Genomic DNA, 26070 nt, shown 5'->3' with positions numbered 1-26070 from the left:
TTAGCAATTTAGTAAGACCCCGCCTCAAAAATAAAGAAGTAAAATGGCTAAGGAATGGCTCCCAATGCCACAAAATAAAAAACAAAAGGAGGACAGAAGAAGAGAAGGAGGAGAGAAGAGGGAAGAGAAACGAAGGGAAAAGAGGAGCAAAACAAAGAAAAAGGGAGCAGGCCCAGTTTAGCCTGAGGCCCAGCAGGTCCTGCGGCCAAGGACACTTTCTGTGCAGTGCTATGCGGTGGAGAGGACTCTCTCGGGCCCCCAGCAGGAGCGGAGAATGAGACTCCCCATCCGAAGACATATTTCAGGTCCTGCTGCTACAGAAACTGTGCAGAAAGCTTTTTCAACCTCCAAAGATGATAGGAGTTTAAGGATCCTGCTGTCTTTTATTTCATTCCTCTAATTTACAGTTGTTTTATGGCTCCAAACAACCTCAGATCAGTAAGAGTGTCATGAAAGCTCAAAAGTCCTCTTTAATGCTTTTTCTGAGTCTGGCAGAGAACTAGACTCTGCTATCAATAAGCCCGTTGCACAGGGCAGGTGATGTCCCAGACTCTCACCCCCCACCAGAGATGCTCTGAATTCACCTGCGTCCCTTCCTCCAGGGACTCTGTGGCATCAGAGCATTTCTTACCCCCTCACACCCCGGAAAGACCCAGCACCGGGAACTGAGGCCACAGTTGAAGATGAGAGCTCCCTCCAGCACGTCTGAGCACACCAGCCCTAGGCAGCCTTAACATCTTTCCAGTTCACCAGGTACAGCAGCTGCCAGCACTCCCCGTGGCATTCGGCAGGCACCGACTATTACATATAACCAGGAGCTTGGTATGAAATGTCACTAGGAAATAAAGATGATCCCATCGGCACCATGAGGCTCCTCCTCAGATCTGTATTCTAATCAGTGCTGGAAGAAACGGGCAGAAACTTGCTGTCACTCTTCAGACTAATATATCACTTGACCTCAACTCATTTATTTATTCTCTCTAAATATCTGACTGCTCTCCTGGTAAGTATCTTGATCTACTTTCCCCAGATAGGTTTTATCTTTTCTTCTTTGTATTACTATCCTAGGCCAGGGGTAGCAAATTGCCACAAAGCTGGTGTCTTGGAACAACAGAAATTAACTCTTTTGAAATCAGCATTATTAGATCAAAACTGAGGCGTCTGAGGAGCTGTGCGCCCTCTACAGGCAGAAGGAGGAATCCATTCTCTGCCTCTTGTTTCTGGTGGCTGCCAGCACTCCTTGCCTTGTGGCTTCATCACTCTGATCTCTGGCTTCTGTGATTTTTCTGTCGGTAATTGCCCTCATGCCTCTTACTTATATGAATTTTTGCATTTGAGAACCACCCAGATAGTCCAAGATAATCTCCCCGTCTCAAAATTCTTTAATCACATTTTTCAAGGTCTATTTCCAAATCAGCATTTATAAATATCAAGGATTAGAAGTCGACAGTTGGGGAGCTGTCTCAAATTATTATATCATCCCATCCAGCACTTTCACATGAAACAACGACCCTCCTCTTTCCCTACCAAAATCACGTCCATTCTTCAAGGCCAAGTCAGGGCCTCGTGTTCCACAAAAATGTCGTCGCTCACTATAACTTCATTATGTCTCTTCCTGATGGCGATACAGCAGGTCGTTTACCCCTTTCACAGGATGTCTCGCATGCCCCATCTAGAAATAAATACCATGACTGGCACAGAAACTGAGGGGTAAGCTGGCTCTTCATACCCCCTTTCCATGTTGAAAACTCCTCCCCCACAGGCTGCAGGAGCTGCTAGACAGACAGCTTTCTAAACGATGCTAAGTCTGAATAGATAAGGACCACACATTGGTATTAAATGTTTGACCAATTATCAACGCTAATTCAGCGTGCTGAATGCTTTCAGTGAATGCATGTGGGCTCCAGCAGAGAGGAGATCAGTCTGCGAGCCTGGACTGCCGGCTCCTGGCCAGACATAATAGCTAATTAGGTCCACAGCCAAACCCAAAGGCCTTGGTTTGCTCATGCGTAAAATGAGCTGGGTTGGCTGTGAGGATCCCTGAGGTCCCACCAGCCCTCCTTTCTGTGGATCTGTGGACATCATTAAAGTGTTTAAAAAAGAACAGGAAGCCTGTGTTCTCTTACGTACCCTATTAATCTCCTGTTCAAATCTCTCCTTCTTTCTTTCCATGGACAGAATAAAAACAAATTTTGGTCCAGTACAAGTCCTGAATCAAGAAGTTTGTCTGCATTTTTAGGCTCTTCTCATCAACAAATGTGCCCAAGCCTCCCTAAAACAGCTATACGTTTTCATACCTGGACTCAGATGTTCCAGAAACAGTTTAGAGCTACTGCTAAGCTGAAGGTCATAACACATAGCACTTGGGGACCATAGAAGGGACACCACAGCCTCATGCAGCCTGACCCCAGGTCTTGACACCATGAGAAGATTCAGAGGCAGGGTCTCCTGAAGCACCACGAGAGGCCCACTGACCTGGGTTAAGCTTTCCCTTCAGCCTCGGTTTAATTCCAGCTTCTGAAAATGCATTAGGTTTGATCTCCTTCTGGCCTCTATAGTAGGGATTTACTTTGGGGCCAGGCATGCCTTGCACAAGAGCAAAGGTCAGGACAGGATCGTAGTTGGGGTCACAGATGGCCAGCTGCTGGCTGAGCCCTGCCTTTCCTTCTCTATGTCCTCCCTCCCAAGTCATCATTCCTTACCCCAATGCCTCTACTCCATCCTGAACTGCATGGGCTGCTGATGGCACCAACACAAGGGCGCCTGTCTGGGAACAGGGCCTAGCCTTGTCCCTGTGGTCTCCCTGCTGTTCCCGATCTTAATGTGACTTCACCCGGCACCCTTACATTGTACACCCATGTCGGAGAACCCGGCCTGGAAACAAGGACCCTGGCTACTGCGCTTTCCAGCCCACTCCCTTGACTGTGTAGGCTACTGCCAGGATTGCTTCGCCTTGAATTCTGGATTTGGCAAGTTGAAGGTAGGGTAGGGAAGAGGAAATCGCTCCAGGATGGCCCTGTTACTTTGAGGCCAAGCGTGCTGTGGCTTGCTTTGTCTGCAGTATGTAACCAGCTAACCCAGAGTTCTGTTTCCTGTGGGCTGCAGGGAAGTAGGTCAAAACTGTCCTTCTCTATTTGCATAGAGTGTATGTTCCTGGCTCCGCCATAGAGAAATTATTCGTATGTATGTGGGTACATCTGCAGAAGCAGGCGACAACTTTATTTTTGTTCAAAGTGGCAGAGAAGGGGAAAAAAGTAAGGTGCAAAACCGAAAATCCATAATGGGAACCACTAGAGATTCAATCTTTCTAGAGCAAAGAAGGCCCAGGCAGAGCTGAGGCTGATTAGAAGGAAATGGGTCTTGCAGTCTGGGAGAGACATATGAAGTGTGCCTCATTTTACTCTTAATGGCAGAACGGGATGTGAGAAGTGTGCCCATAAACCCGGCAGTGACACTGCAGCAGCCGGGGCCCTTGTGTTTCTGTGTGCAGGAAGCCAGTTCATGCAGGAGTGGGGCTGAGCCTCCTTTCCATGCCTGGGAAGTGAGGACCATGGATCCAGTCCTGGAGAATGTGTGTTTTTCACTGCAACGCACCCCACTCTGGGCAAAGTCTTTTGTGCTTCAGAATTCAGTTAAGCACACTGTGCTTCTGGTCTTTCAATTTTACCTCTTGATTTCAAGCTACACACACACACACACACACACACACACACACACCAAGCACCGCATCACAATTCCAACACCTCCATGCCACCTTTGTGGTTCACAGTGTTTGTAATGGTGAGAGGAACTGTCCAATGGTCGCTGCATAGACTCTGAAAGCAGACAAAGAGACACACAGAAGGAATCCAGTTGCTGTCTGTGGAATGGTCCCCAGTCAAAGTCTGCATTCGCTCAGGCATCTGGGCCTTTCCTCCCCAGAGTGACCACAGGGTGGGAGTCAAGCAAGGCCTTGGATAAAATGATCCTGTTCTTGAGCCCAAGCGATTCACTTCTCATTATGTCAGTAACTCTATTTCCTTAAAATATATGCGCATCCATCTCTGGTATTATCTGCAGCCAGACCCACCACCTTCTGCAAAGCTGGCCTCAGCACCAAGAGCCTTCCGAAAGGTAAAGACAATTTAAGCAAGAACAACAGCAAAGGCACAGCTGCCACCGCAGTGACAGACTCATTGCTTAAGCATCAGACAGACACCAGCCACTCAATATTAGCTGGCTAATGTTCAGGTGTTGAAGAACCAGCTGAAATTTACAGTACTAATTTGTAACCTCGAATTAGTAATGAGGAAGGACAATATTTCCGAGCTCAGTCTCTGTGAGATGCAAAATCCATTTACTTTCCATGAAAGTGCATCTTTAGGAAGAACGTGAGTCTTAAGTGCATTAAGTGATGACTCTATTAACAAAAAGAAGCACGCTGTTGTACACATCATTGGGAAATTGGAAAACTGGAGATAGATGAAGTTCAGCGAGGCTGGGCGACACAATTATTAAAAACCAATGCAAATGCACCGGAAAATGGAAGATAAGGACCTGGAAGTCTTCATTCAGAGGAAATAATAAGGCAGTGACTGAACCAATGATTAAAGAAATTTGGAAAGGTTTCCGCCTCCTATGAAGAAGGCAAAAAATGAATATTTGAAGATGATTAATACAGTCATTGCTTCCACAAACAGTTGCTGTTTACTTTTATATGCCAGATGCTATGCTAGCATAGGCAGCAAAAGAAATTCTCCAGGCTGCAAGAAGCTAATATTCTTGTTAGACAGAGAGGTGACCAGATGTCCCTAAGCAAAAACTACGAGTGCAGTAATATAAGTCTACACTAGCCCTCTGGGAGTCCACGTGACAGAGAGACACTGCAGAAAAGTTCACGCGGGTCACATGTGAATCTTTCAAATCTTAAGGCCAAGGAAGGAGGGACAGAATGTGCCACGTCACATGCATGTCTACAATGCTGTCTGCACATCGAGAGACGAATGGGAGAACTGTACTGGGGCAAGAGTACAAAAAACCTTTTGAAAAGCCTCTGTACTAGAGTTTGGGAAAAGATAGTCTGCTCCCAAATCTGGTTCTCCATCTTATATGTTTTTATAAATAAAGTTTTATTGGCATGCAACCATTCCATTCACTTTCACATTATCTATCTGGCTTGTCTACTGTCTACCACTTAATGAATGGAATACATGTGACATGGACTTTGGCCCACAAAGACTAGCATGTTTATACTTTGGTCTTTAATAATTGATGCCTGTGTCTCTTGGTGTAGACCACAATGAGCCCTTGGAGATCTAAAAATAGTTTTTTAAGAATCAGGTTTTTAAGCTGAGGGCTCTGTTGGAGCAGTTAAAACAAGAGGGACAAGAAATGAGCAGCTGTCACTAGTGCAAGGGACAGATGATGAGCTTGGAGCCAAGTCTGCGGCCTGGCACAGGGGTCCAGGGTAACGGAGGCTCTAAGGAGACAGAACAGATGGTACTCAGGGCAGGGTCTGATGTCCAGGTTTAGGAGAGGGGAATCTGAAGAAAGCACTGGGGTTTCTGGCTTATGTGATGGGGAAAGAGGACAGTAACTAAGAGAGAATTCGGGGGGAGATGCAGGAGGGAGATGGACTTAAGGCCACACTGAGTACAGGGATCTGAGCATCACCAGGTGGTCACTTTGGGCAAGCAGCTGGATCTACGTGGCTAGACTTTAGAGACAGAAGACGATGAAAATACAACAGTGGAAAATGGCGACAAAATTCCTAGCTGCCAAATGAGGCAGGCACCATTTAGGACAAATTCCTACATTAACACCCCTTCAAAACACTTCTCCTCTCCTCCAGTCCAGGGTGTTTTCACGTGTGTCTGCCATCTTTCAATGACCCTAAATTGAGCATGCCCAGAAGTGTTCACATCTGCTGTCTTAACCTTTCACGTGTGCTCTGTGACCTGAAGCAGAATGTGGCTGGAAATGTGATGCCATCTTTTCTTCTTCCTGAACTATGACCTTAAACTGATCATGCCCAGAAACATACACCTTGATAGCTCAGGAATGTGCCTACCCCGAAAGTGTTCTCCTACATAAATATACAGTTCTCAGAGTAAAATCCACGTGCTCCCTTTGTTTCTGGACAGCATCTTCCTTTTGGAGAAGACTCTGGTGCTCTTCTTCCTTGCTGAAGGCAGTCAAGTCTCCATGTTTCTGTCTTGTTTTCGCTCATTAGATTTGCACTTGCCAGAAGGGAAACCCACACCTTCTGGTTGCAGAATAATGATAATTGCATATAAAATGCTGGTTTGATCCTGGTGAGGGGTAAGTGTGAATAAGTTCCAATTTAATTATAATCAATCAGTCAGAAAAATAAAACCAACTGGTTTCAGTAATTAGGAAACTTGGAAGTAAGGACTCAGAGAGTGAAGGGCCAGGACCCCAGAAGAAGAGAGAAGTGTGCTAGGAAGAAGACAAAAAAAAAGGCGAGGAGCATTGCCTTCATAAGCCAGCTCAGTGACAGGCCCCAGAGAAGAGGGAGACCGATGCAAGGCAGCTTTGCAGAATTCACATATTGGATCTGATGGATTTTTCTTGGCATATTTTTAACCAGGATTATGGGGTGCCCACTCCTAGATTCTTTATCTGAGATGTCAGGACATCTCTCATTTATTATGCTTTTCCTTCATGCTCATATTCCACAAGAAGGTTGTGTCGAGACCCAACAGAGCCATATCTGGGAAACCTAGGCCTGGAGCTGCCTCCTGAACTGGTCTGTTTGAACGGAATCTTGTTTCCCCAAAGATGTTAGGAGGTTTAAAGAATTAAGATGTATTGTACCCTGAGGGAAAAAAGAAACACAGGAGTAGGAGGAGAGAAGAATGAAACAGAAAACCCAAGGGAAAAGGTAAGGAGGAGGGGCTTCAGAGAGGCACCCTGCAGAGTGACAGGCTGGGAAAAGTGGCTGTCCCTCCTCGAGAACCTACACGGGGTGATCAAAATATTCAGTGAGTATTTATGTTTTTCTTTTGAAGTTTACTATAAAAAGACACACTGCCAGGGGCTGGGGATTTAGCTCAGCAGCATAAATGCCTGCCTTGTAAAGCAGGCAGTCGTGAGTTCGATCCCTCGTACCGATAAAAAGGAAAAGGACCAAAAAAAAAAAAAAAAAAAAAGACACACTGCCATTAAATCCCTTCAAAATACTGCTTCTCTTCAAACATATTTATCCCATCGTTCTTGTCACTTTCCAAAGTGGTTCTGGAATTCTTCTTGTGTAGGTGTCTTTATAAGATAGGATTAAAAATACAGTTAATGTTGTTGCTGAGTGCCATCCAATGGAAACGTCAGCTCTTAAAAACTTTATGATGTGTCTTTCATCCATTTTATTCATCTGATCTGGTACCCTGCAACTTCTGGCTCTTCCCCAAAGTCAAAAGATCATGAAAGGGAAGCATTTTGAATCAATTCAGATCATCAAGGCAGCCACCAAAGCACAACTAAAGACACTCATGAAAGAGGACTTCCAGACGTGCTTCAGAAAGTGGCAAGAATGATGGTGTAACTGCAGGGGATATTTTGAAAGGGGTTAATGGCAATATGTCTTTTACTGTAAACATTTTTTTAAATTTAAACAGTCACCATATGATTCAAGCATACTGTGTAAGCACAGTATTAACCTCTGACTGGTTACCTTAGTTGGCTGGCTCCAAGGCAGAAAGAGCATGGGAAAAGTAACAGTTGGAGCAAAGCTGCTCACATAACAGTGACCACGGACTATCAACTGACTGGTTACCTCTGACTAGTTACCATGATCAAAGGTTAGAAGCCAGCATAGAACAAGATTCCTGTAAATTTGTAACTTCACCAAACTCCTGGGCCCCAGGCTTGCCTTGACCACCCATCACCTTAACAAACACAAAGTCACTGTTACCCTGGGAGCAGCATGAGGAAAATGGTTCAAGGCTGGTACGTTAGTCATGTGGTGACCCTCTTGTATATCTCAGGTGTCTCCAAGCTGCTGGGCTTTTTCACTACCTCATGGCCAAACTTGTACCTTTAACTGGAAAACATACCCAGAGGGGAGGAGCAAAGATGGCAGACAGATAACAGCTAGCTACAGAGGCTCCCTGAAATAGTCAACTTAGAATTCAACATAATACAGAGTGGGGAGCCCCAAACAGAAGAAGATGAATTCTCTTGTTCCAAGAAGAAATTAAGGTGACTTGCTGACCATCCAAGGTCCCGCCCCGACTTGCCAAGCCGTCCAAGGTCTTGCTGCTTTGACTCACTGGAGGTGCAGTTACATTGAGTTCGGGGGTCAGCGAGCCAAAATAAGAGCTGAGTTGGCAGAGTGCCTACATTGACCTGCGGTAAGTGATAGGAGTGGAGCCATTCCATAAATAGGGAGGCTCTGGAGGATGACATTCTGGGACCAGGCAGGACTGGCAAGTACAAAGGGCAGCAGAGTGACTTCAGTTAATTGTTCCCTTCCTGAACAAGATTGGTGGAATGAACAAGGCCTGGGTCATGTGACCTGGCTGAGACCCAATAGGTTATCCGAAATCCAGCCCCTACAGCAGTGGCACACACTAACCACACTAACCCAGTTAGGCCTCAGAAGTTTGACTGATCCAGAGGGGAGGAGCCAGCATATGCTATCCCTATCTGCAACTCACTAGCACATGACAGTGTGAAGGGTCATCTAGCCAGTGCACTTCAGAAGAATTGTAACCAACAAAGAAAGAAACTGGGGCCTCCTGGAAGAAGCAAAAAAGATGGGAAGAGGAAGCAACAACAAAAAGTCCCGAGGTCCCAACCCTGAGAACATTGACCCAGGACAGGTAAATACAAAGGAGAATGAGAACAGCAAACATGCAGTATCAGACACAGCACCAGTGGACATAAAGAGAAATATTTGGGACCTCATAGATGAGTTCAAAAGTGAAATATTTAGCCAAGTAAAGCAAGATATAAGAAGATTAATAAAAGAGATACTAAGCACCCCTCAAGCAGACACAGATGGAAGAAGGGAGGAACTCAAACAAAGGAGACAACCATTTGATGAAGCATATAAAAAAAATGTAGAATATATGAAGCAGATTCAAAGAGATCACCAGGAAATTAAAAACTCTATGGAAAGATAGCAAATCAGCTTGAAAGAAACTAAGGATAGATAATCCAAACTGGAGGGCAATTTTGCAATGTGGGAGTATGAAAGGGAATATTTTTAAAAAATAACAAGGAAACAAGCAGTAACAATACAAAAGCTAGAAGATGACAAAAGGAACTATAACTTGAGAACAAAGAATGTAAATGAAGAAGCTGGGGTACAAACAAAGGAACTAAAAGGTTATTAACAGAAATAATTAAGGCAAACTTCCCAAACATGGAAAAGGAAATGATACTCTGATATATGAGGCATACAGAACTCCAGCCACCTACAACCAAAACAGAGCTACACCCAGGCATATAATAATCAAGATCCCAGAAATTCAATATAAGAACAGAATTTTAAAAGCTGTTAGAGACAAGAAACAGATCACCTATAAAGGAAGGCCCATCAGAATAATGGCAGACTTCTCGACACAAACCATCAAGTCAAGAAGAGCCTGGAGTGAAATATTCCAAGCCCTGAAAGAAAATAACCTCCAGCCCAGATTGATATACCCTGCTAAAGTCTCTAGAAATTAATGGAGAAACAAGATGCTTCCAAGACAAAGAGGAACTTGGGAAATTTGCAACCACCAATCCAACTCTACAGAGAATACTGCAGGGCATTCTAGAGAGAGAGAAAAGTACTAGGATTCCAGAAACAGTGGCAGAGAGGCCTCAATGAGTGGAGCAGAAAACAGAATGAAGAAGACAACCAGACAACTGATGGCAAAAAAAGAGCATAACAGAAACGAGGCAGAGAAGATTTTATTCAAAACTGATATGATTGGTAGTATCAAGTCTTAAGAGTATAAGCAACTACACTGAAGATGACAAGACTCTACAATACGCATTCTGGTTTAATAACTGCCAGGTTTTGAAGTTCTATACCATATACAAAGTTGTGTTTTTATTAGTACTGTTATGTACTGATATATCAATTATACTATGTCTGATGATACAGCCAATTCTATTTGAGATAACAAGAGACAACACCGGAACCAGGTAGAACTCTTTGTACAACAGACTTATATGTTTATTTCACTTCATGCATTTATAGGAATATGTTTTGTTTTGTCTTGCTTTGTTTTGTTTCTCCCTCTAATATAGAAAGGATAGAAATACATGTTAAGACTCATGCATGTGTAGAATCTGTAAACAGTTTATGAGAACTGATCTTATGACATATGATGAACAGATACTTTGAAGAAAAACAGACACTAAAATACCCAGTGCTGATCCTGGAGTGTCATAATGTGAAACCCAGCAATAGTACTATTCTTTGTTCAGAGTGATATTAGCCTGCTTGAGTTTATTCAGTCTCAAAATAATTGAAGATATGGATAACTGCATGTATGTTTAAGTGAACAGGACTGATAACCATATTTCTAAGTTTTTATTGGATAGTTGAACAGAACTGGTTGCAATCTCACTGTTTGAATCCCCACTTTATATGCTCCACGTTAGTATGTTAAATAACTATTTGTAACTATTGTAAGAAGACAATCTATAATCATCAACTAGTGATTTCTTACTGTTTATTTTTTTTTCTTTGAAATTATGTATTATTTCTACCCATTTTCTGTTTTGTTTAGTCTTTCTTTAAATTAAATTAAAAAAAAAAAAAAGAAACTACAGTACCCAGTGCTGATCATGGAGTGTCATGATGTGAAATCCAGCAATACTATTATTCTTTGTTCAGAATGATTTTAATCTGCTTTAGTTTGTTTAATCTAAACATAAATGAAGATATGGATAACTGCATGTATGTTTAAGTGGATAGGATTGACAACCATGTTACTAAGTTTTTGTTGGACAGTTGAACAGAACTGTTTGCAGTCTTGCTGTTTGAATTCCCACTTTACATGTTCTATTTTTGTACCTTGAATAACTATTTGTAAAATAACAATATGTAAACATCAACTAGTGATTTCTTACTGTTTATTTTTTTTCTCTGAATGTATGCATTATTTCTACCTATTTTCTGTTTTGTTTAGTCTTTCTTTAAATAAAATTTTAAAAAGATCTGAAAAAAAAAAGAAAACCATACCCAACTCCCTCTCTACATGGCATTCCGAAAGAAGACCACTTTGTTAATGTATTAGGTGGTAAAATTATACCAGCAAAGACAACGTATCTTAGGTCATGAAAAATCATAATTTCTTTCTTAAATTAGGGGACACAGAGAGCCAGAAAGTTATGGGCATTTCTAGTGACTTAAGAACTAGAACAGAGTTAATGTCTTCCCAAATTGTACCCTCCAACAGGCAAGGCCGAGTTGATTTTGGCAGGCCAGGTAGGTTAATGCTAATGGGAAATGGCCCAACGGTAAAAGCACGAGGCGAATTGAACCACATATGGACAGTGAAAGCCCACCCTGGCTAGACACAGAGTGGATGCCTGTGACAGGGGTGAAGGAGATGGTTAGGTTAGACATGACTATGTATGAGAGTGACAGACACCTACGGGTTCTACACAAAATGACAGGAGACAACTTCCCAGGCAGCTGATGAGTGGAGGGAGAGAAGAGGGTGTCTGGGAACAACACGGCAGTTCTTTGTCTGCAAGGCATTCTGAGCCCCACTGCAAGGACAGGGACAGATGGAGGTGCCTCTCCAAATATCAGAGCTGAATCTGCACGTGAAAGGCTGTATTTTCATGGTTGTACCTTAACCTATGCATGTTTCAAAAAATGTTCCCAAAATGTAAAAAGAAAAATATCAACTATGTGCACTAATCAGCCATAACCAGTGTTAATACATCAGAGCACTGCTATAGTTCAGACCTAGGATGCCCTCCAAAAGGCTCCTGTATTTCGAGGTGCGCTTTAAGAGGTAATTTGATTATTGGGGCTGTTATGCTCATTAGTGAATTAACCCACTCATGAATCTATAGCTGAACGTACTTAGTAGGTGGGATCTGGTCTAAAGAAGTGATCACAAGAGGGTTGACCCGGAAGGGTATATTCCTCCCTTCTCTCTCTGCTTCCTGGTCACCATGAAGAGGCAGCTTTGCTCCAGTTGTCACTTTGGCCATGCCCTTCCTGCCTTGGAGTCAGCCAACTATGAACTGAATCCTCTAAAACCATAAGCCAAAATAAATCTCTCTTCCAGTTGTCAGTATTAGGTATTTTGTCCCAGTGATTATAAAGTGATTAAAACAAGAATTTTGCTCCAAACTGTTAAATATACTTTGTCTTCCACTACTGAGGACTGAACTCAGAGGCTTTGTACTGAACTACACCCCCAGCCCTTTTGCAAAAAAAATATTTGGCACAGGGTCTCACTAGGTTGCTAAGTTGCCCGGGCTGGGCTCAAACTTACTGTTTGCCTCAGTCTCATTGAGTGCTGGGATTATAGGTACGTGCTACCACTCCTGACTTTAAATACACATTCTTAATTACATTGGAATCACATTTTCTATATAGCTTTCTTTCACATTTTTCACTTTCACTTCAATCTTCCACAACGTCCATGAGTCCTTAAAGCACTATTCTGAGGACTAATTGATATTCCAAAACACGGTTTGGCATAATTGATTTCACCAAACTCCTGCTGCAAGATTTAGGTAATTTCTAAGCATAAATAATGCTGAAACGCAATTCTTTGCACATAAATCATCATCTGGGAGTGTAGCTCAGTGTAGCTCAGACTATTGTCTGTCTGTTAATCATATCTGAGGCTCTGACTTCAATGCCTTGTGCCACAAAAAATTAAAAAAAAAATCAAAACCTTGAGTGTATTTTGCCAGTCCTTCCCTTAGGGTAACTTCCAAGGGATGCAATTACTGGATCAAAGGGCAGGAACATTGTTAAACCACTTAATATGTATTATGGACAGGTTGCCTGTCCCCATACAGTAGTATCCATTACACCCTCCTCTGTGTCCCATCAATTTTAGGCACAGAAACCCAGGCTCCTGTGAGACACAACTTTCACTGAGTTATCACACAGGCATTTAAAATCCATATTACGTCAGAGGTATGCTCAAGGAAATCTGGACAATTCATAATTTGGCAGCTCCCCCTTAATGGCAGTTTCAGTGACCCACAGTACCCACAGTACCCATGGTCAGAAAACATCACATGTAAAATTCCAGAAATAAACAATTGATAACTTTTAAATGGCTTATTAAAGTATATTGTTTGGATTGCTCTATTTTATGATTATTTATTGTTATGAATCTCTGTTGCCTAGTATATAAGTTAAACTTTTAAAAGTTTTTTATTTTTTGTGCTTATGTTTTAATTAATTTTTATTAATGCCATGTTTGTAGTACATAATGTTCACATTCCTCGTGGGGAATTGGGACATATACATAACACATCTGAATTCTTTTGTTGCATCTCCTCTTGCTTCCCTCCCTCATTGCTCTGTCCATCTCTTGATTCCCTTCTCTCTTTTTTGTATGTGTTTGCAATACACAATACTTACATTTCGTGACACGCATGTGTAAGGGAAAAAAACATTATGTTTGGTGTGATCAAAATATAAAGTGAACATTTAAATTATACTGAAAAGTATATTGGCATTAATCCCTCTCAAAATACTCCCCGACCCCTCAGTTTGAATACACTCATCTCATCATTGTTGCAACTTTCTGAAGCAGTTCTGGAAGTCCTCTTTCATAAGTGTCTTTGCCAGTTGTGATCAAAACTACAGTGACTATGCTTGCTGAGTGCCATACAATGGAAAGGCCAGTTCCTGAAAATATTATCCACTTTAGTCACCAGATCTGGCACCGTGTGACTTCTGACTGTTCCCCAAAGTCAAAATGTCCATGAAAGGGAAATGTTCTGAATTGATTCAGGCCTTGGTGTCAAGAACAAGGGGGTAAGTGTGTTCAAGTGAGGGCGAGTGCACCGAGGACGATTTATGGCAATGTGCCTGTACTGCCCACTACTGCATTCCTCTATCACACCACATAGATGGGGTTCAGTGCTACCTGTGTTTCCAGCATCTGTTGCAGTCTCGGGACATATTCCCAAATAGTAAGTGGGGTTACTGTATATTTTGGAAAGACCTGAAGTGCGATAGTGATAGACTATGAGTAAAACCCCTACTGGCTAGAGGCTGGCCCTAAGAAGGTGTGTGGGAAACCCCATGCCCACAGAGGGTGCAGCAAGCTTGTGAACCCAGGCAAGGGAGCTAAGGCTCAGAGAGGGAAAGGTTATTCCTGCAAGGGGAAGCGAAATTTGGTCAGAGAAGAAGCTGGGGCTGTGTCTGGACACTGTCTAGCCAGTACTAAGTGGCAACGGACCATCTCCACAGTTCAGCCAATGCCACGGCAACAGGAGAGATGCCAGGTGCTGCTTCCCAGAGGCAGCCATTTCTCAGACAGCAGCAAGCACTTTCTCAGGGAAAATTAGGCCAGTTTCCAAAGACAGAAAGTAGCAGTCACACCGTTCAGCACAGAAGGCAATACTGGATGTGCCTGCAAGCGGCAAATGGGGTGGAATTTATCTGTGAACATCATAATTACAATTAAAATAATCAGTTCTTCACAAAAGCACACTGTTTCTAAACTGTGAAAGTTCAAATCCATAAATCAGAGAATACTTGTTACCCAAAAGAACAAAAGGATGGACTTAATAGAGATAGGGAGGACAGAAGAGTAAAATTCAAATTCCAGAAGTAAATCAGAGACAAAACAAATGGAGAGAAAGGAGAAGGCCTTCAATCAAAACTTCCCAACAACCCAGGAGGTCGGCCCAGTTAATCAGCTTCTACCCAAGGTCTAGAATTGCTGAATTTATACCTTTCCTCTACAGTCTGACAGACTAGTCCTCTTTGACTAAAATTTCCACAGGCTTCTCTCAGTCAGTATTATGGTTTAGACCTACAGTGACTCCCAAACACCTCATGGACACAGATCTGACTGAATCGTGAGGACCCTGTGCTCCTCAGTGGAGTCATCCATTGAAGATGCTATAGTGAATGTGTTTCAGGCAGTAGGGCCTGGTTGGAGGTGGGTCACTGTAGGAGTGACGTGGAAGGAGGTACTGTATTCTTATTTCTAGCTCTTCCCTTCTCTCTCTGCTTCTGGGCCACCATGACATGAGCAACTTTCCTCTACCATGCCATTTTTTTGCCTTGTAACCAGACAACAGGAATGAACCCACTGAAACCAAGAGCCAAAACAAACCTTTCCATCTTTAGTTGCAGGTGTTAGGAACTTTCTCCCAGCCATAGGAAGAGTGATGATGAATACAGTCAGTTTGGCCAGAATCCCCTCTTCATCCTGATTTTTCTTTCCTCTTAGGAATGTCTTCACCCTCCACGGCTATGAATCTCCACCTGCCCACGTTACATTCAGATTTGAGCCATGATCTCTATTGGTATCTCTCACTGTTGCAATAGTAGTTCCGGAATAAAATGTGTTTTTATTGTTTTAAGAACTATATAGCCCTGGATTTTCTTTAACAAAACAAATGCTTCTTGAAACTGTATGCATCCTTTTTAGATGCAATACAACTCTACTTCTTTTCTTCTATTTATTAATGTTCTGCTGCACTGATTTCCCTATCCAGGAATGGCTCAGGACCTGCATTGTGGAGGCCTGGCTTCACTTCAGGGACACACACTTAATCTCCCTGTGACTCCTGGGCAAACCTCCTTCTTTTTACCTCCCTTGGATGATGCCAGCTTGATCCAGGATACCCTAGATCCTGCGGCATTCTCACAGCACTGCTGCTCGGGGGGCTGTCTGATCTTCTACCTCCTGTACTGAGCTCACTGCCATCAAACAGCACACGCTATTCACACTGGTACACCTGTCCACCAAGCAACCATCCTTCTTAGGTCTCCAGGGGAGGTTAACATTCTCAAAGGATAAAGAAGAGTCTTCACTTTTATAGCTCCTGCAAGCCTAACAGTCTTAAACTACACATGCTAGGTGACACATTTGGTCCTTGCAGGCCTAAAGCCTCCCAGCAGCACCTCCAGCCCACAGCCTCTGCCCCTCATCAGTAAGAAGCTCAGCCCCTGCTGAGGGAGGGGGCTAAGGCAAGCAGTGTCTTCCTGCGGCAGACACTGGTGTTAGGGACAGTCCCCAGTGGGACACAGGACAGTGGTGATCACACATATTGGGTGTGACCGCAGTCATTCATCCATTCGTAGCACCTTAGATCAAGAAGACTTAAAGGCTTAAAACAAGACCGGTAGGATTTGTAGCTGTCCACTCCTGGCAGAAAGTTTAGCTTGGGCACCTCAGCCCACAGAACCAACAAAACAGTGCTCACAAATGTATCTGCCCAATAATTCATGGCTCAGGACTCAGGGACAAATGACAAATGGCGGGAGTTGGTTCTGATCCAGAAAAAATTTCCCTTTCTGCTGTGTGATTTTTTTCAATTTGAACTTGAGTCCACCTTGCCCTTTTTCTCAAGTGCAAGGACACACACACACACACACACACACACACACACATGCTGGCATCATGCTTATAATTTTCTCACCAACGGAGGAGCCCCTGGAGTTACTGCTTGCAAAAAGCAGCCCGGTAAAATTTCAGATGCCTTAAGGGTAAAGTGCAGAAAGAAAAAAGGCACAGGAGGAGAGCCACAGCGGCCTCGGGGTACCCCCCCCCCCAGGTCCTCCCGCCTCAGCTACCACACTGCTGCTCCCCCCCCCCTTCCCTGCAGCATTCTTTCCCAGTCTGTTTGGCTCCCTGATAACTGATAAAGGGCCTTTTATTGATATGAAAGAAATTATTCTCCACTGTGGGCTGCATAAATATCCCATTATCAATAGGAAGCAATTTATTTGCTTAAATTGCCAACTCTCTCATTTTGTTTTAACATGCTGGTTCTCCATCGTAATAACTGCACCTTTGAAAAGACTATTTTCAAAGCCGCGCCCTGGCTCCAGTTTGAGAAATAAATCTGAAATGAGCCAAGGCAGACTGACCTCCAATATTAAAAGGGCAGCTCAGAAAAGGGAAATAATTGCCTTACGAATTCTACCCAGAAACTCAATCCTGGGCGAGTTACCAGAGAATAAGCCAACACGTCCAGAGCTCGCGCATGCGCACATGCATGCACACGCATATCACGCCGAGGTCCACTAATGCAAACGCGACTCAGCTGAGTCGAGGAGGCAGTGGAGGCGCAGGCTTCTCTGTGCATTTCTGGTTCCTTATGGCAAGTAGGGTGAGTAACTCGGATAAAACAGGGTTGCAACTGTACATCACGCCACATGCCAAAATCTCCTTTTGTGAAATTAAAAAGTAGAAGGAATCAAGCTGGATGGGATGGCTCATGCATGTAACCCAGCAAGGGCACACATAGCACTCTGGAAAGTGGAGACAAGAGGACCACAAGATCGAGCCCAGCTTGGGCAACTTAGCATCTTGGCAAGATCCTGTCTCAAAATAAAAACAAAATAAAAACAAACCTTATATTAAAGGCTGGGGATGCAGCAACAGTCCTGGGTTCTATTCCCAGTACCATAAAAAAAAAAGTAAAGAAATAAATAAAGTAGGAAGAATTAATAATAATTAGACAGTAGAAGACAAGCAGACAGGAAGGACATGGGGAGGAAGACCTGAGAGGCAGGTGGGAAAGCAGACCAGGCAGGGTCTTGGAGGCCGTTGTCAGCACTTTGGGTTTTACTCGGAGTGAGGCAGGAACTATGGCAACTTGCCATGGCCTGTGTGGGGACAGAAGGGGCCTGTGGGAAGCTGGGATAACTCAGGGCCAGCAAGAGGCTGCTGCAGTGGCCCACCTGAGAGGGGACCTTAGCAAGGCAGGAGAGGAGACCTGGCTGGATTGTCAAGGGATCTAGAATGAGTCAGGGAGGGTGTCCTAAAGATGGCATCTGAGGGGTGAGAAAAGGAGGGGCTCGGGGAGACGCCACGAATCCTGACTCCAGGGTCTGTGTGGAAGCCCAGCAAGGCCTGCTGGACGGACACGGGCCTGGGGTGATGAGGGCGGCAAGTGACGCGGCTTGCACAGGCTCTGGTGGAGGGGTAAACTGTACAGCTGAACAGCAGGAGCAGAAGTCTGCAGCACATGGACTTTGGACCCGGTTGGAACAGCTCTGTCTGTGGTAATGATAAAACCCTAATTTGGAGAAACATGCTGACCTAAGTTGGAAGTATGCTAATTATGAGTGCAGTGGTAAGATACTGTCAGCCACAGGGGTAATGAATATGATACAGAGAATTCGGAAAAATCACTGGAGCTGCATGGCAGTTCCTCAGGGTTCTTATTTCCCTGTCTCCTTTGAGAATGTATTTAAATAAAATAGAAACTGTATTTGAGTGTGCTTACTCTTTGCCTGCTTAGTTCCGTTCACAAGGATTTATTTAAAAGAAGTATACAAACATCTACTTAGAAAGATATTTATCACAGCTTTCTCTATATTAAAAAATAGGAATCCACAAACAACAGACGATTAGCTAAATATGAGAAATTAAAGTTATTCATTTGACATCAGTAGAAAGATTAGAAATTGGTCTGATATACATGTAAGTTTGGTATATAACACGAATATCACTTCAAATAATGCAGAAAGGATTCCATAACTGATGGAAGGACAATTAAAGAAAATCACAATGAAACCATACTTCCCACTTTACAGTAAAACAGGCTATCAAAGATGAATAAAAGTAACTTTCAACTGCAATACAAAGGACTCTCGGGAAACTGTTTTTTAGTCTCAAGAATTGGTGAGCAACAAAATTCAAAGGCCACAAAATAAAAGGCCAATAAACCTACACACACATTAAAAACCTTCTGTGGCAAAAAGTGATAGTAAGTCGAAACTAAATAAAAATAGTTGCAACTTACATTACAAAAGAGAAGCCTCTTTTCCTCATATTTAAAAAAAAAGTGAATACATCAATAACAAAAAGCCCAACACACCAAAAGCAAAATATTCAAAGAAAACAAGCAGGCTGTTCCCAGGACAGGAATTACAAACGGCTCTTAAACCTAGAAAGCAATGTTCAGCCCAACTTCTAACAGGAGCAATGCAAATGAAAAGTACCTTGATATAATCTGTTTTACCTACAGGGAAGTAAAGATCAAGAAGTCTGACAGCACATTGTGAGGACACATAAGGCTCAGGGACATGTCTGGCTCAAACAGCAGAGGAGAGAGGTAAATTAGGAGAAGTCCTTTGGTGTGCAATTTGGCAATCTATATTCAGATTATAGACACACACTTTAATGCAAAGATTCCACCTCTAGAATGTTTGCCACAGGCATACTCACAGGTGTGGAATCAAGTGTGAGCCAGGAGAGTGGTTGCAGTATTGCTTCCATACACGTACACACACACACTCGCGTGTGCACACCTTTAAAGATGAGATTTATGGATATTAGTGAACTATTATTTTGTTGTTATGATATGTTTAACTCGTCATATCTTTGGAGATGCATACTAAAATAATTATAGACAGATTATATAATGTCTGAAGTTTGCTTCAAAATAACAGGAAGGATGGGGAGAGCTGGAATATGGGGGTGCAGATCAAGCGTGGTCACGAGTTAGAATTGGGTGATGGCCCATGAGCATTCCTTCTGAGTTTTTTTATAGTAAAACCTCTCAATTCTTTTTTAATCAGTTGATCAGAATCAACTCAACTGCCCACTCACAGGAGACTCAGAGAGTGTGCCGCCATGGGAAGAGTGAATTATTTCTACCCTGACATAGGATGCATGGCAAGATGTTCATGAAAAGGAAAGCTGCAGGACAGTATGCATCCAATAATACCATTTGTGCTTAAAAAAATAAAAATAAAAAGATCGCACAGGTTCCTGATAAATATGCAGAGTACACATGGGTGAACACACTAAAAAGGATAACCCTGGCTGTCCCTGGGAAGGGCGTCAGGTGGTGATGGGAGGACAGGGACAGAAGGGACACGCACTGCACACATTTCTCTGTCCTTTGAAATTTCTGCCGTGAACACATGACAGTCATCTAAGTACACAAAACGTATGACTATAAAAATATACACTCAGTCGTTAATAGTAGTTATTACTGAAGGATGGGGTGATGGGTGGCTATTAATATTTCCACATATTCCACAAGGAACACGTATTTTTTAAGTAATTTAGGGGAGAGAAGCTATTTTTAATAAGCGAAATTCCTGGAAACGACCTAATCGAAGAGCATGTTAAGCATCAGATAGATAGGAAACCACTAACTCTCAGTCCCCTGACCCAGCCAGAGCTCTCTGCTTCAGGACCATGCCTTCCAATGCAAGCAGCACCCGTGGGTGGTAAAGGACCACGGAGAGAGAGTAGTATGCGATGTGGACTGAGATCTGGCCCCGACCTAAGCACTCTGGATGAGGCAGGGAGAAGCGAGGCAGAAGCACAGAGGCCACGGAGACATAAGTGCTGTAATACCCACAGCTTCAGTAGCCTGAAGAGGCTCGGGGGAGGAGCCTACGTTTGCAGCAGGAAGGGATAAGATCTTCAAAGATGAATGGGAAATGGGCGCAGCGTTATCTGGAGATGATTCAATTTAGTGTCAATAATAAAGTGCCTGAGCCCATTTGCTAATTGGCCTCCCTTGGCGATTCAGCATTGAAACAGTTCCTGAGCACCGACTGTCTAGTTTGGAGCTGGGCTAAACTGACTTCTCTTCCTCTTCATACTCTTAATCTTTCACTGTATCAGAATCTCAGTCTTGCTCCAGTTCCAGACTCTTGCCGTTGTTCTAAGGGAACTCAGCATCCCTAACTGTCCCGTCCGAGAGCTTTACTTCCATGCTACTCAAACAGCCCCCACACAGGCACATTCTGCTCCTTGCCTCACCCAACACAGCCCCCCACTCTCAAATTCTAAGCTCAAAATTCCACTCTCATCTCTGACCTGAAATATCGCCGAGTCCATCCTTCTGGTCATCTGTTAACAACCTTCCACGGTCCAAGACCGTGACCCTCAGCATCAATCCAAGCCCTTCTCTCTCCATCATCTTCCTCTTTCTCAGCTCAACCAGCAAGTCACCTGGAACCACCCTTCCAGCGTCCCCACGCCAGCACCTTCCAATGTTCCATCTGTGCATTCCCAGGGCCACTTTTTCAGTCAGGTACAAGCCTTTCCCCCAGCTCCACAGCTCAGCATCAAACCCCCAATCCTATCCCCCAAATCCATCCCAGAACTCTGTGAAAAAGAGGCAGTCTTTCACATTATATGAAAAGAAGTAAATCAGGCAACCAAAAGTACATGTTCTCACATACGTGGAAGTTGTAAACAGTCGATGTGGAAGTAGAAAGGAGGACAGTCGTTAGCGCTGCCTGCGTGGCAGGCATGGAGAGAAGGTGACTGACAGTCCAGGGGCCAGCAGAAAGGAGACACAGCTTCCAACGGGCTACGGCACAGGAGGGTGACTATGGAGGACAGCAACTCGTTAGTACTTCAAACCAGCAGGTAAAGGGGATTTTCACCGTCCCCGTGTAAGAAAATGATACGTGTTTGAAGCAACTGGATAAGCCAACTAACCTGATCCAATTTCTGCACATTGCAAGAACTGAAATATAACACTACCCCACATAAGCATGTGTAATTATATATACATTGGTATATAAATATATAAATTGGTACTGGGGCTCGAACCCAGTGCCTTTGCATTGAGCTACATCCCAAAGAAGTTTTTTTAATTTTGTATTTTGAAACTGGGCCTCACTGAGTTGCTAAATTGCCCAGGCTGGGCTTGAACTAGCAATCCTCCTGTCTCACCCTCCCAGAGTGCTCAGATTTAAGACACCCATCACCACTACCCGTTTAAAATACATGTATTTTTTTAAAGAAAGAAAAATGTTGTCTTCCAGTTGACTTTTAGAAAAGAGGTCTACAGTGAAACGGTTATAATTTTTCACCTTCTTCTCTGAACATTTGCCTACTACAAGACCCATTCTTGTTTTACACCCTTACAACTTCCTTGATGGTTCTCAGGCTCTCTCCACCTCATCCATCTCCTGCCCCTTGGCCATTTGCTTTGCTGTTGCTGTTGCCACCAGAGGGATTCACATACGACTTCTTTGGGGCCACAGAAGCCCAAGGCTGGAGATCATTTGAGAGGAGCCTCTCACACTCTATGGGCACCGTTTCTAAGCTTGAATGCAATCTGACCTCCCCAGTGGTGGCCAATGGGTTACAGGACACACACCAAATGCATAAGGAACTGAACTGAAAATTCAATGCTGACCAATCAGGAAAAGAAGAGAGAGAGAAAGAGACAGAGAGATAAACAGGCACAGACAGAGACAGAGAGCTAGCACATGAATTCCCTCTCTATCTATCTCTCCAAAGAACTGCCCAGGCTCCCAGGACAGGTCCGAAAGCGCTGGGACATGATGGGACAGGGCCATCCAGCAACACGTCCCTGGGGTCTGCATTCCCGCCGCCCCCCGCTGGCTCCTTTTTGCCTTCGTTCTTGCTGCCCTGGGTTTGCACCTCCCCAGGGACCTGAGCACTGAAGCCTGGCTCAGGCTCTGCCTCCAGAGCTACAAGCCCTGAATACCATTAATCCACGCCGACTTCCCTCCCGTCTGGAGGCTTTGAGCCTCATTTTCTCGCTCCTTTATCTTTTTCTGTAAATACAGAATAGCCCAGCTAATGATATATTGAGTTCCTGCGAGCCCACAACAACTGTATCCAATCTTACCACCCTGTCATTTTGATTCAGGCTTGTTTTGTTTTAAGAAGGAAAAGAAAGGAGACATCAGAAATACAAGTGAGGCTCTGTGACTCCATCCCTCAGCCCATTTCTCTCACTGTGCACACTGGACCGAGTCCTGAATTTGGGGTTTAGCATTCCCATCCACGCTTTCAAAAATCTTTATTTCTTATCATAAAACACCCTAAACACGAGGCTCCAGAAAACACGGTGCTCTTACTCTTTCACCCCGTATCAGAACGACAGTCTTGCTCCAGTTCCAGACTTTTGCCATTATTCTTGTTTTGCGTGTTAATTTCATCTATAACAACATTTGGAGTCTGGCTAAAGAAATGAGGGGCTGAGCACGTGAGAAAGTCTCTCTCAGAAAAGCCTCACCCACTGGGGAACTTGAAGCATGAAATCCACTTCATGATAATAAACGTGTTTCTGTAACTTGGTTTTATCAAATCTGTAATTATATCATTTTCCCTTCCAGTCGTTGTTAAAGTGACTTTATGAAAGTTTAATTTATATAGCACAGTTTGAAGTCCCCTATGGATCACTTGATCATTTCATTTGTTTCGTTCCATCCCAATAGAAAGTGCTATCTTTATTTCGGTCCTTCATACTTTTAAATCTGTGTATGATGTGTGTGTGTGTGTGTGTGTGTGTGTGTACACCAGGTGGACATGGCTCTTTCTGCAAAGCACCCAGTGCTCCAAAGAGGAAATATGACTTTGCCCATAGCAGTGGGCTCTGATCTGACACTGGAAAGCAGCCATCCAAATGCTTGCTGAATTAATGAATTAGCAAAAGTCACTGGGGGAGCTGGATGTGATGGCACACACCTGTCATCCCAGCACTCAGGAGGCTGAGGAACAGGATCCCCATGAGGTCAAGGCTGGTCTGCACTACATAATGATATCTGGTCTCAAAAAAGAAGAAGGAAAAGGAGAAGGAAGAGAAGGAGGAGGAAGAGAAGAAGGAGAAGGAGAAGCAGCTAATGGGGAACTAGATGATGAAGCAAAACTTGGTCAGACATGATGTCTGATACACCACTGAGGTCGCAGACATCATCAAGTAGAAGAGGATATACATCCAGAGATGGAGGAAGAGAGGGAGGGGGAGGGAGGGGTAGAGGACAGAGAGAGGGAGAGAGAACGTTAACTAATATAGAATATTTCATCTCCGGTTGACTTATATATAGGTTGCTGACAAGTTTTTATGTGAAAGTTATCACCACAATGAATATTCCTGCATCTTCTGATGACAGAGTCTCTTTCTAACAGCTGCACAGTCAGTTACAAGATAAGGATTCAGAAAAAATTAGCTTCAATGCACTGAACTTGCTCTTGTTTCGTGTGTTAATTTCGTTTATAACAACATTTAAATCCCTGGCTAAAGAAATGAGGGTGTTAGCATGTGAGAAAAGTCTCTCTGAGAACAGCCTCACCACCTGGGGAACTTGAAGCATGAAATCCATTTCACGAACACTATGCTACGACTACAATTATGCTATCGATGTTTTGGTTTTGTTTTTTATTAGTGGAGGTGTGCAATACAGAATGGTGACGGTTAGGGAGGGAACGGGTCTTGATCATTTTCACTCCCTTTATCCTTTGCCTCTCCCTCTCCCTGGTCCCCTTTCCTAGCTTTCTTTCATTTATCCATTTGATTTTAGGTTTCTCATGTAGGAGAAACCATGACATTTAACTGTTTGACTTATGCAGCTTAGCATAATGGTCTCAAGCTCCATCCATTTTTAACAGCATGGAAGATGTTCATAATTTATTATCAAGTGGAAAAATAATAAAGTGGCATGGTCATTTTGAATAATGAGGTTATGTCTAAAAGGACCCAGGAATTCACTGTTAACAACATTAAAATATAAGGATGAACAACCAGAGGTCAGGAAAGGCTCTTGCTCACAGGGCAATGGCGATAAAGAAAGAGTGGTAGACCACGAAATTTCATCTGGTTACCACGTGGTTACATAAGTAAGCAGCACAGTCATGACTGATTTGGCCAATAGTCACCAATGGATTCTAAAACCTGACAGACTGCATCTTAATTCAGTGATCAAAGAAAGTATGACCAGTAATGGGTGAATCACTGGTATTCATCACCTGATCAGAAACCACAAAGATGCCCATCGTCACTTTCATGGTGCTTCTAACAAGGCTGCATAACTTAAATCTAAACCCAAGGAAACTCCAGACAAGTACGAAATGAGCAACATGCTACAAATGGCCCACGTCCAGGAGGTGAATGTACATGAAACCAAACGCCAAATTGAAGGAACTTTTCCAGAATGGAGGAAACAGAAGATCATGATCCTGGACGGGATGGTTCAGCTGTGAAGAAAATTGTTGGAATAACTGATGAAATTTGAGTGAAGCCAATGGATTAGGGTAGTCCCCTAATTCTGAGCGTCACAAGGGGGGAAGGGTCACCAGGCAGTGGAAAGGTGAGTTATCACAGAATAGTGACAGCCAAGATGCCTGCGCACAGTTGGTGGTGGCCATGTTGGTTTATAGATGCTTCCATGCATCTAACCTCACAAGAACAAAACCTTTGGTTTAAGAACAAAATCAAAGCAATAAATGAACAGAAGCCTTGAGGAAAGCAGCTCTCTCAATTCCAGGATCCACTTTTCTGAGACCATCTGAAGTCTCAGAGTGGAAATCTTGCTCCACAGAATCCAAAGCTGCCGTTCTCAGACCTGCTCTCTTTCGAAAGACTTTTCCCCCAACACATACTAATCAGCTCAGTAGCAAGGAACAAACCAAGCACAGCTCTGCCCTAGGAGGGGCTGTCAAGGTGCGGATTTTAGCCTAGGCTGAGAAGTGAGTTAGCTAATCTTCAAAGAGGAGCCTGCCGTCCCATTCAACAATATGAGAAGCAATTTGTTTAGGGGGAGAAAAGCCATTTCAACATGAAAATTGGTTTCACGACAATATGCCTGATAAAAACAGCACATAAAGGAACTGTTGGCAGGCCTGTGTCCCCAGCATCCCCCCCTCATTCATCACCCTTTGTCGCTTAATGGAAAAGGAGGTTCTCTCAATGGGATTCTAGTTGGGACATTTTTTTACCTCTGGACCATTGAACCAGGACTGTTCACACGTTCAGTGAAAATGTACAAAACAAAGCGTTTAGTCATTGTGCTCTTGTTACCTCAACACAGTCCCAAAGTTTCAATGTCATTGTCCACAGTTAAACCTGGGAAACGCTCCCTCTGCTCCCCCTCTTCCTGCTGATGGCGCCTCCCCCACCCAGGGCTGCCTGCCGAGACCCCTCATCGGATCACATTCACTTCTGCGTCAC

At 43.6% G+C, this 26070-nt stretch overlaps 1 protein-coding gene across 9 annotated transcripts in view; it reads right to left on the bottom strand.

Moving 5' to 3' along the window:
• The window catches only part of Caln1 (calneuron 1), a 530573-nt gene that overhangs the window by 245446 nt on the left and 259057 nt on the right, over nucleotides 1–26070 (bottom strand). The gene's annotated exons all lie outside the window — the stretch shown is intronic.

This window comes from Cavia porcellus, unplaced genomic scaffold (genome assembly GCF_034190915.1).
Source record: "Cavia porcellus strain 051 isolate PalLab524CR breed Dunkin Hartley unplaced genomic scaffold, mCavPor4.1 scaffold_23, whole genome shotgun sequence".
In the NCBI taxonomy this organism is placed as follows: domain Eukaryota; kingdom Metazoa; phylum Chordata; class Mammalia; order Rodentia; family Caviidae; genus Cavia; species Cavia porcellus.
The sequence above is the reverse complement of the archived record's forward strand: the minus strand, read 5'-3'. Positions and strand labels throughout refer to the sequence as shown.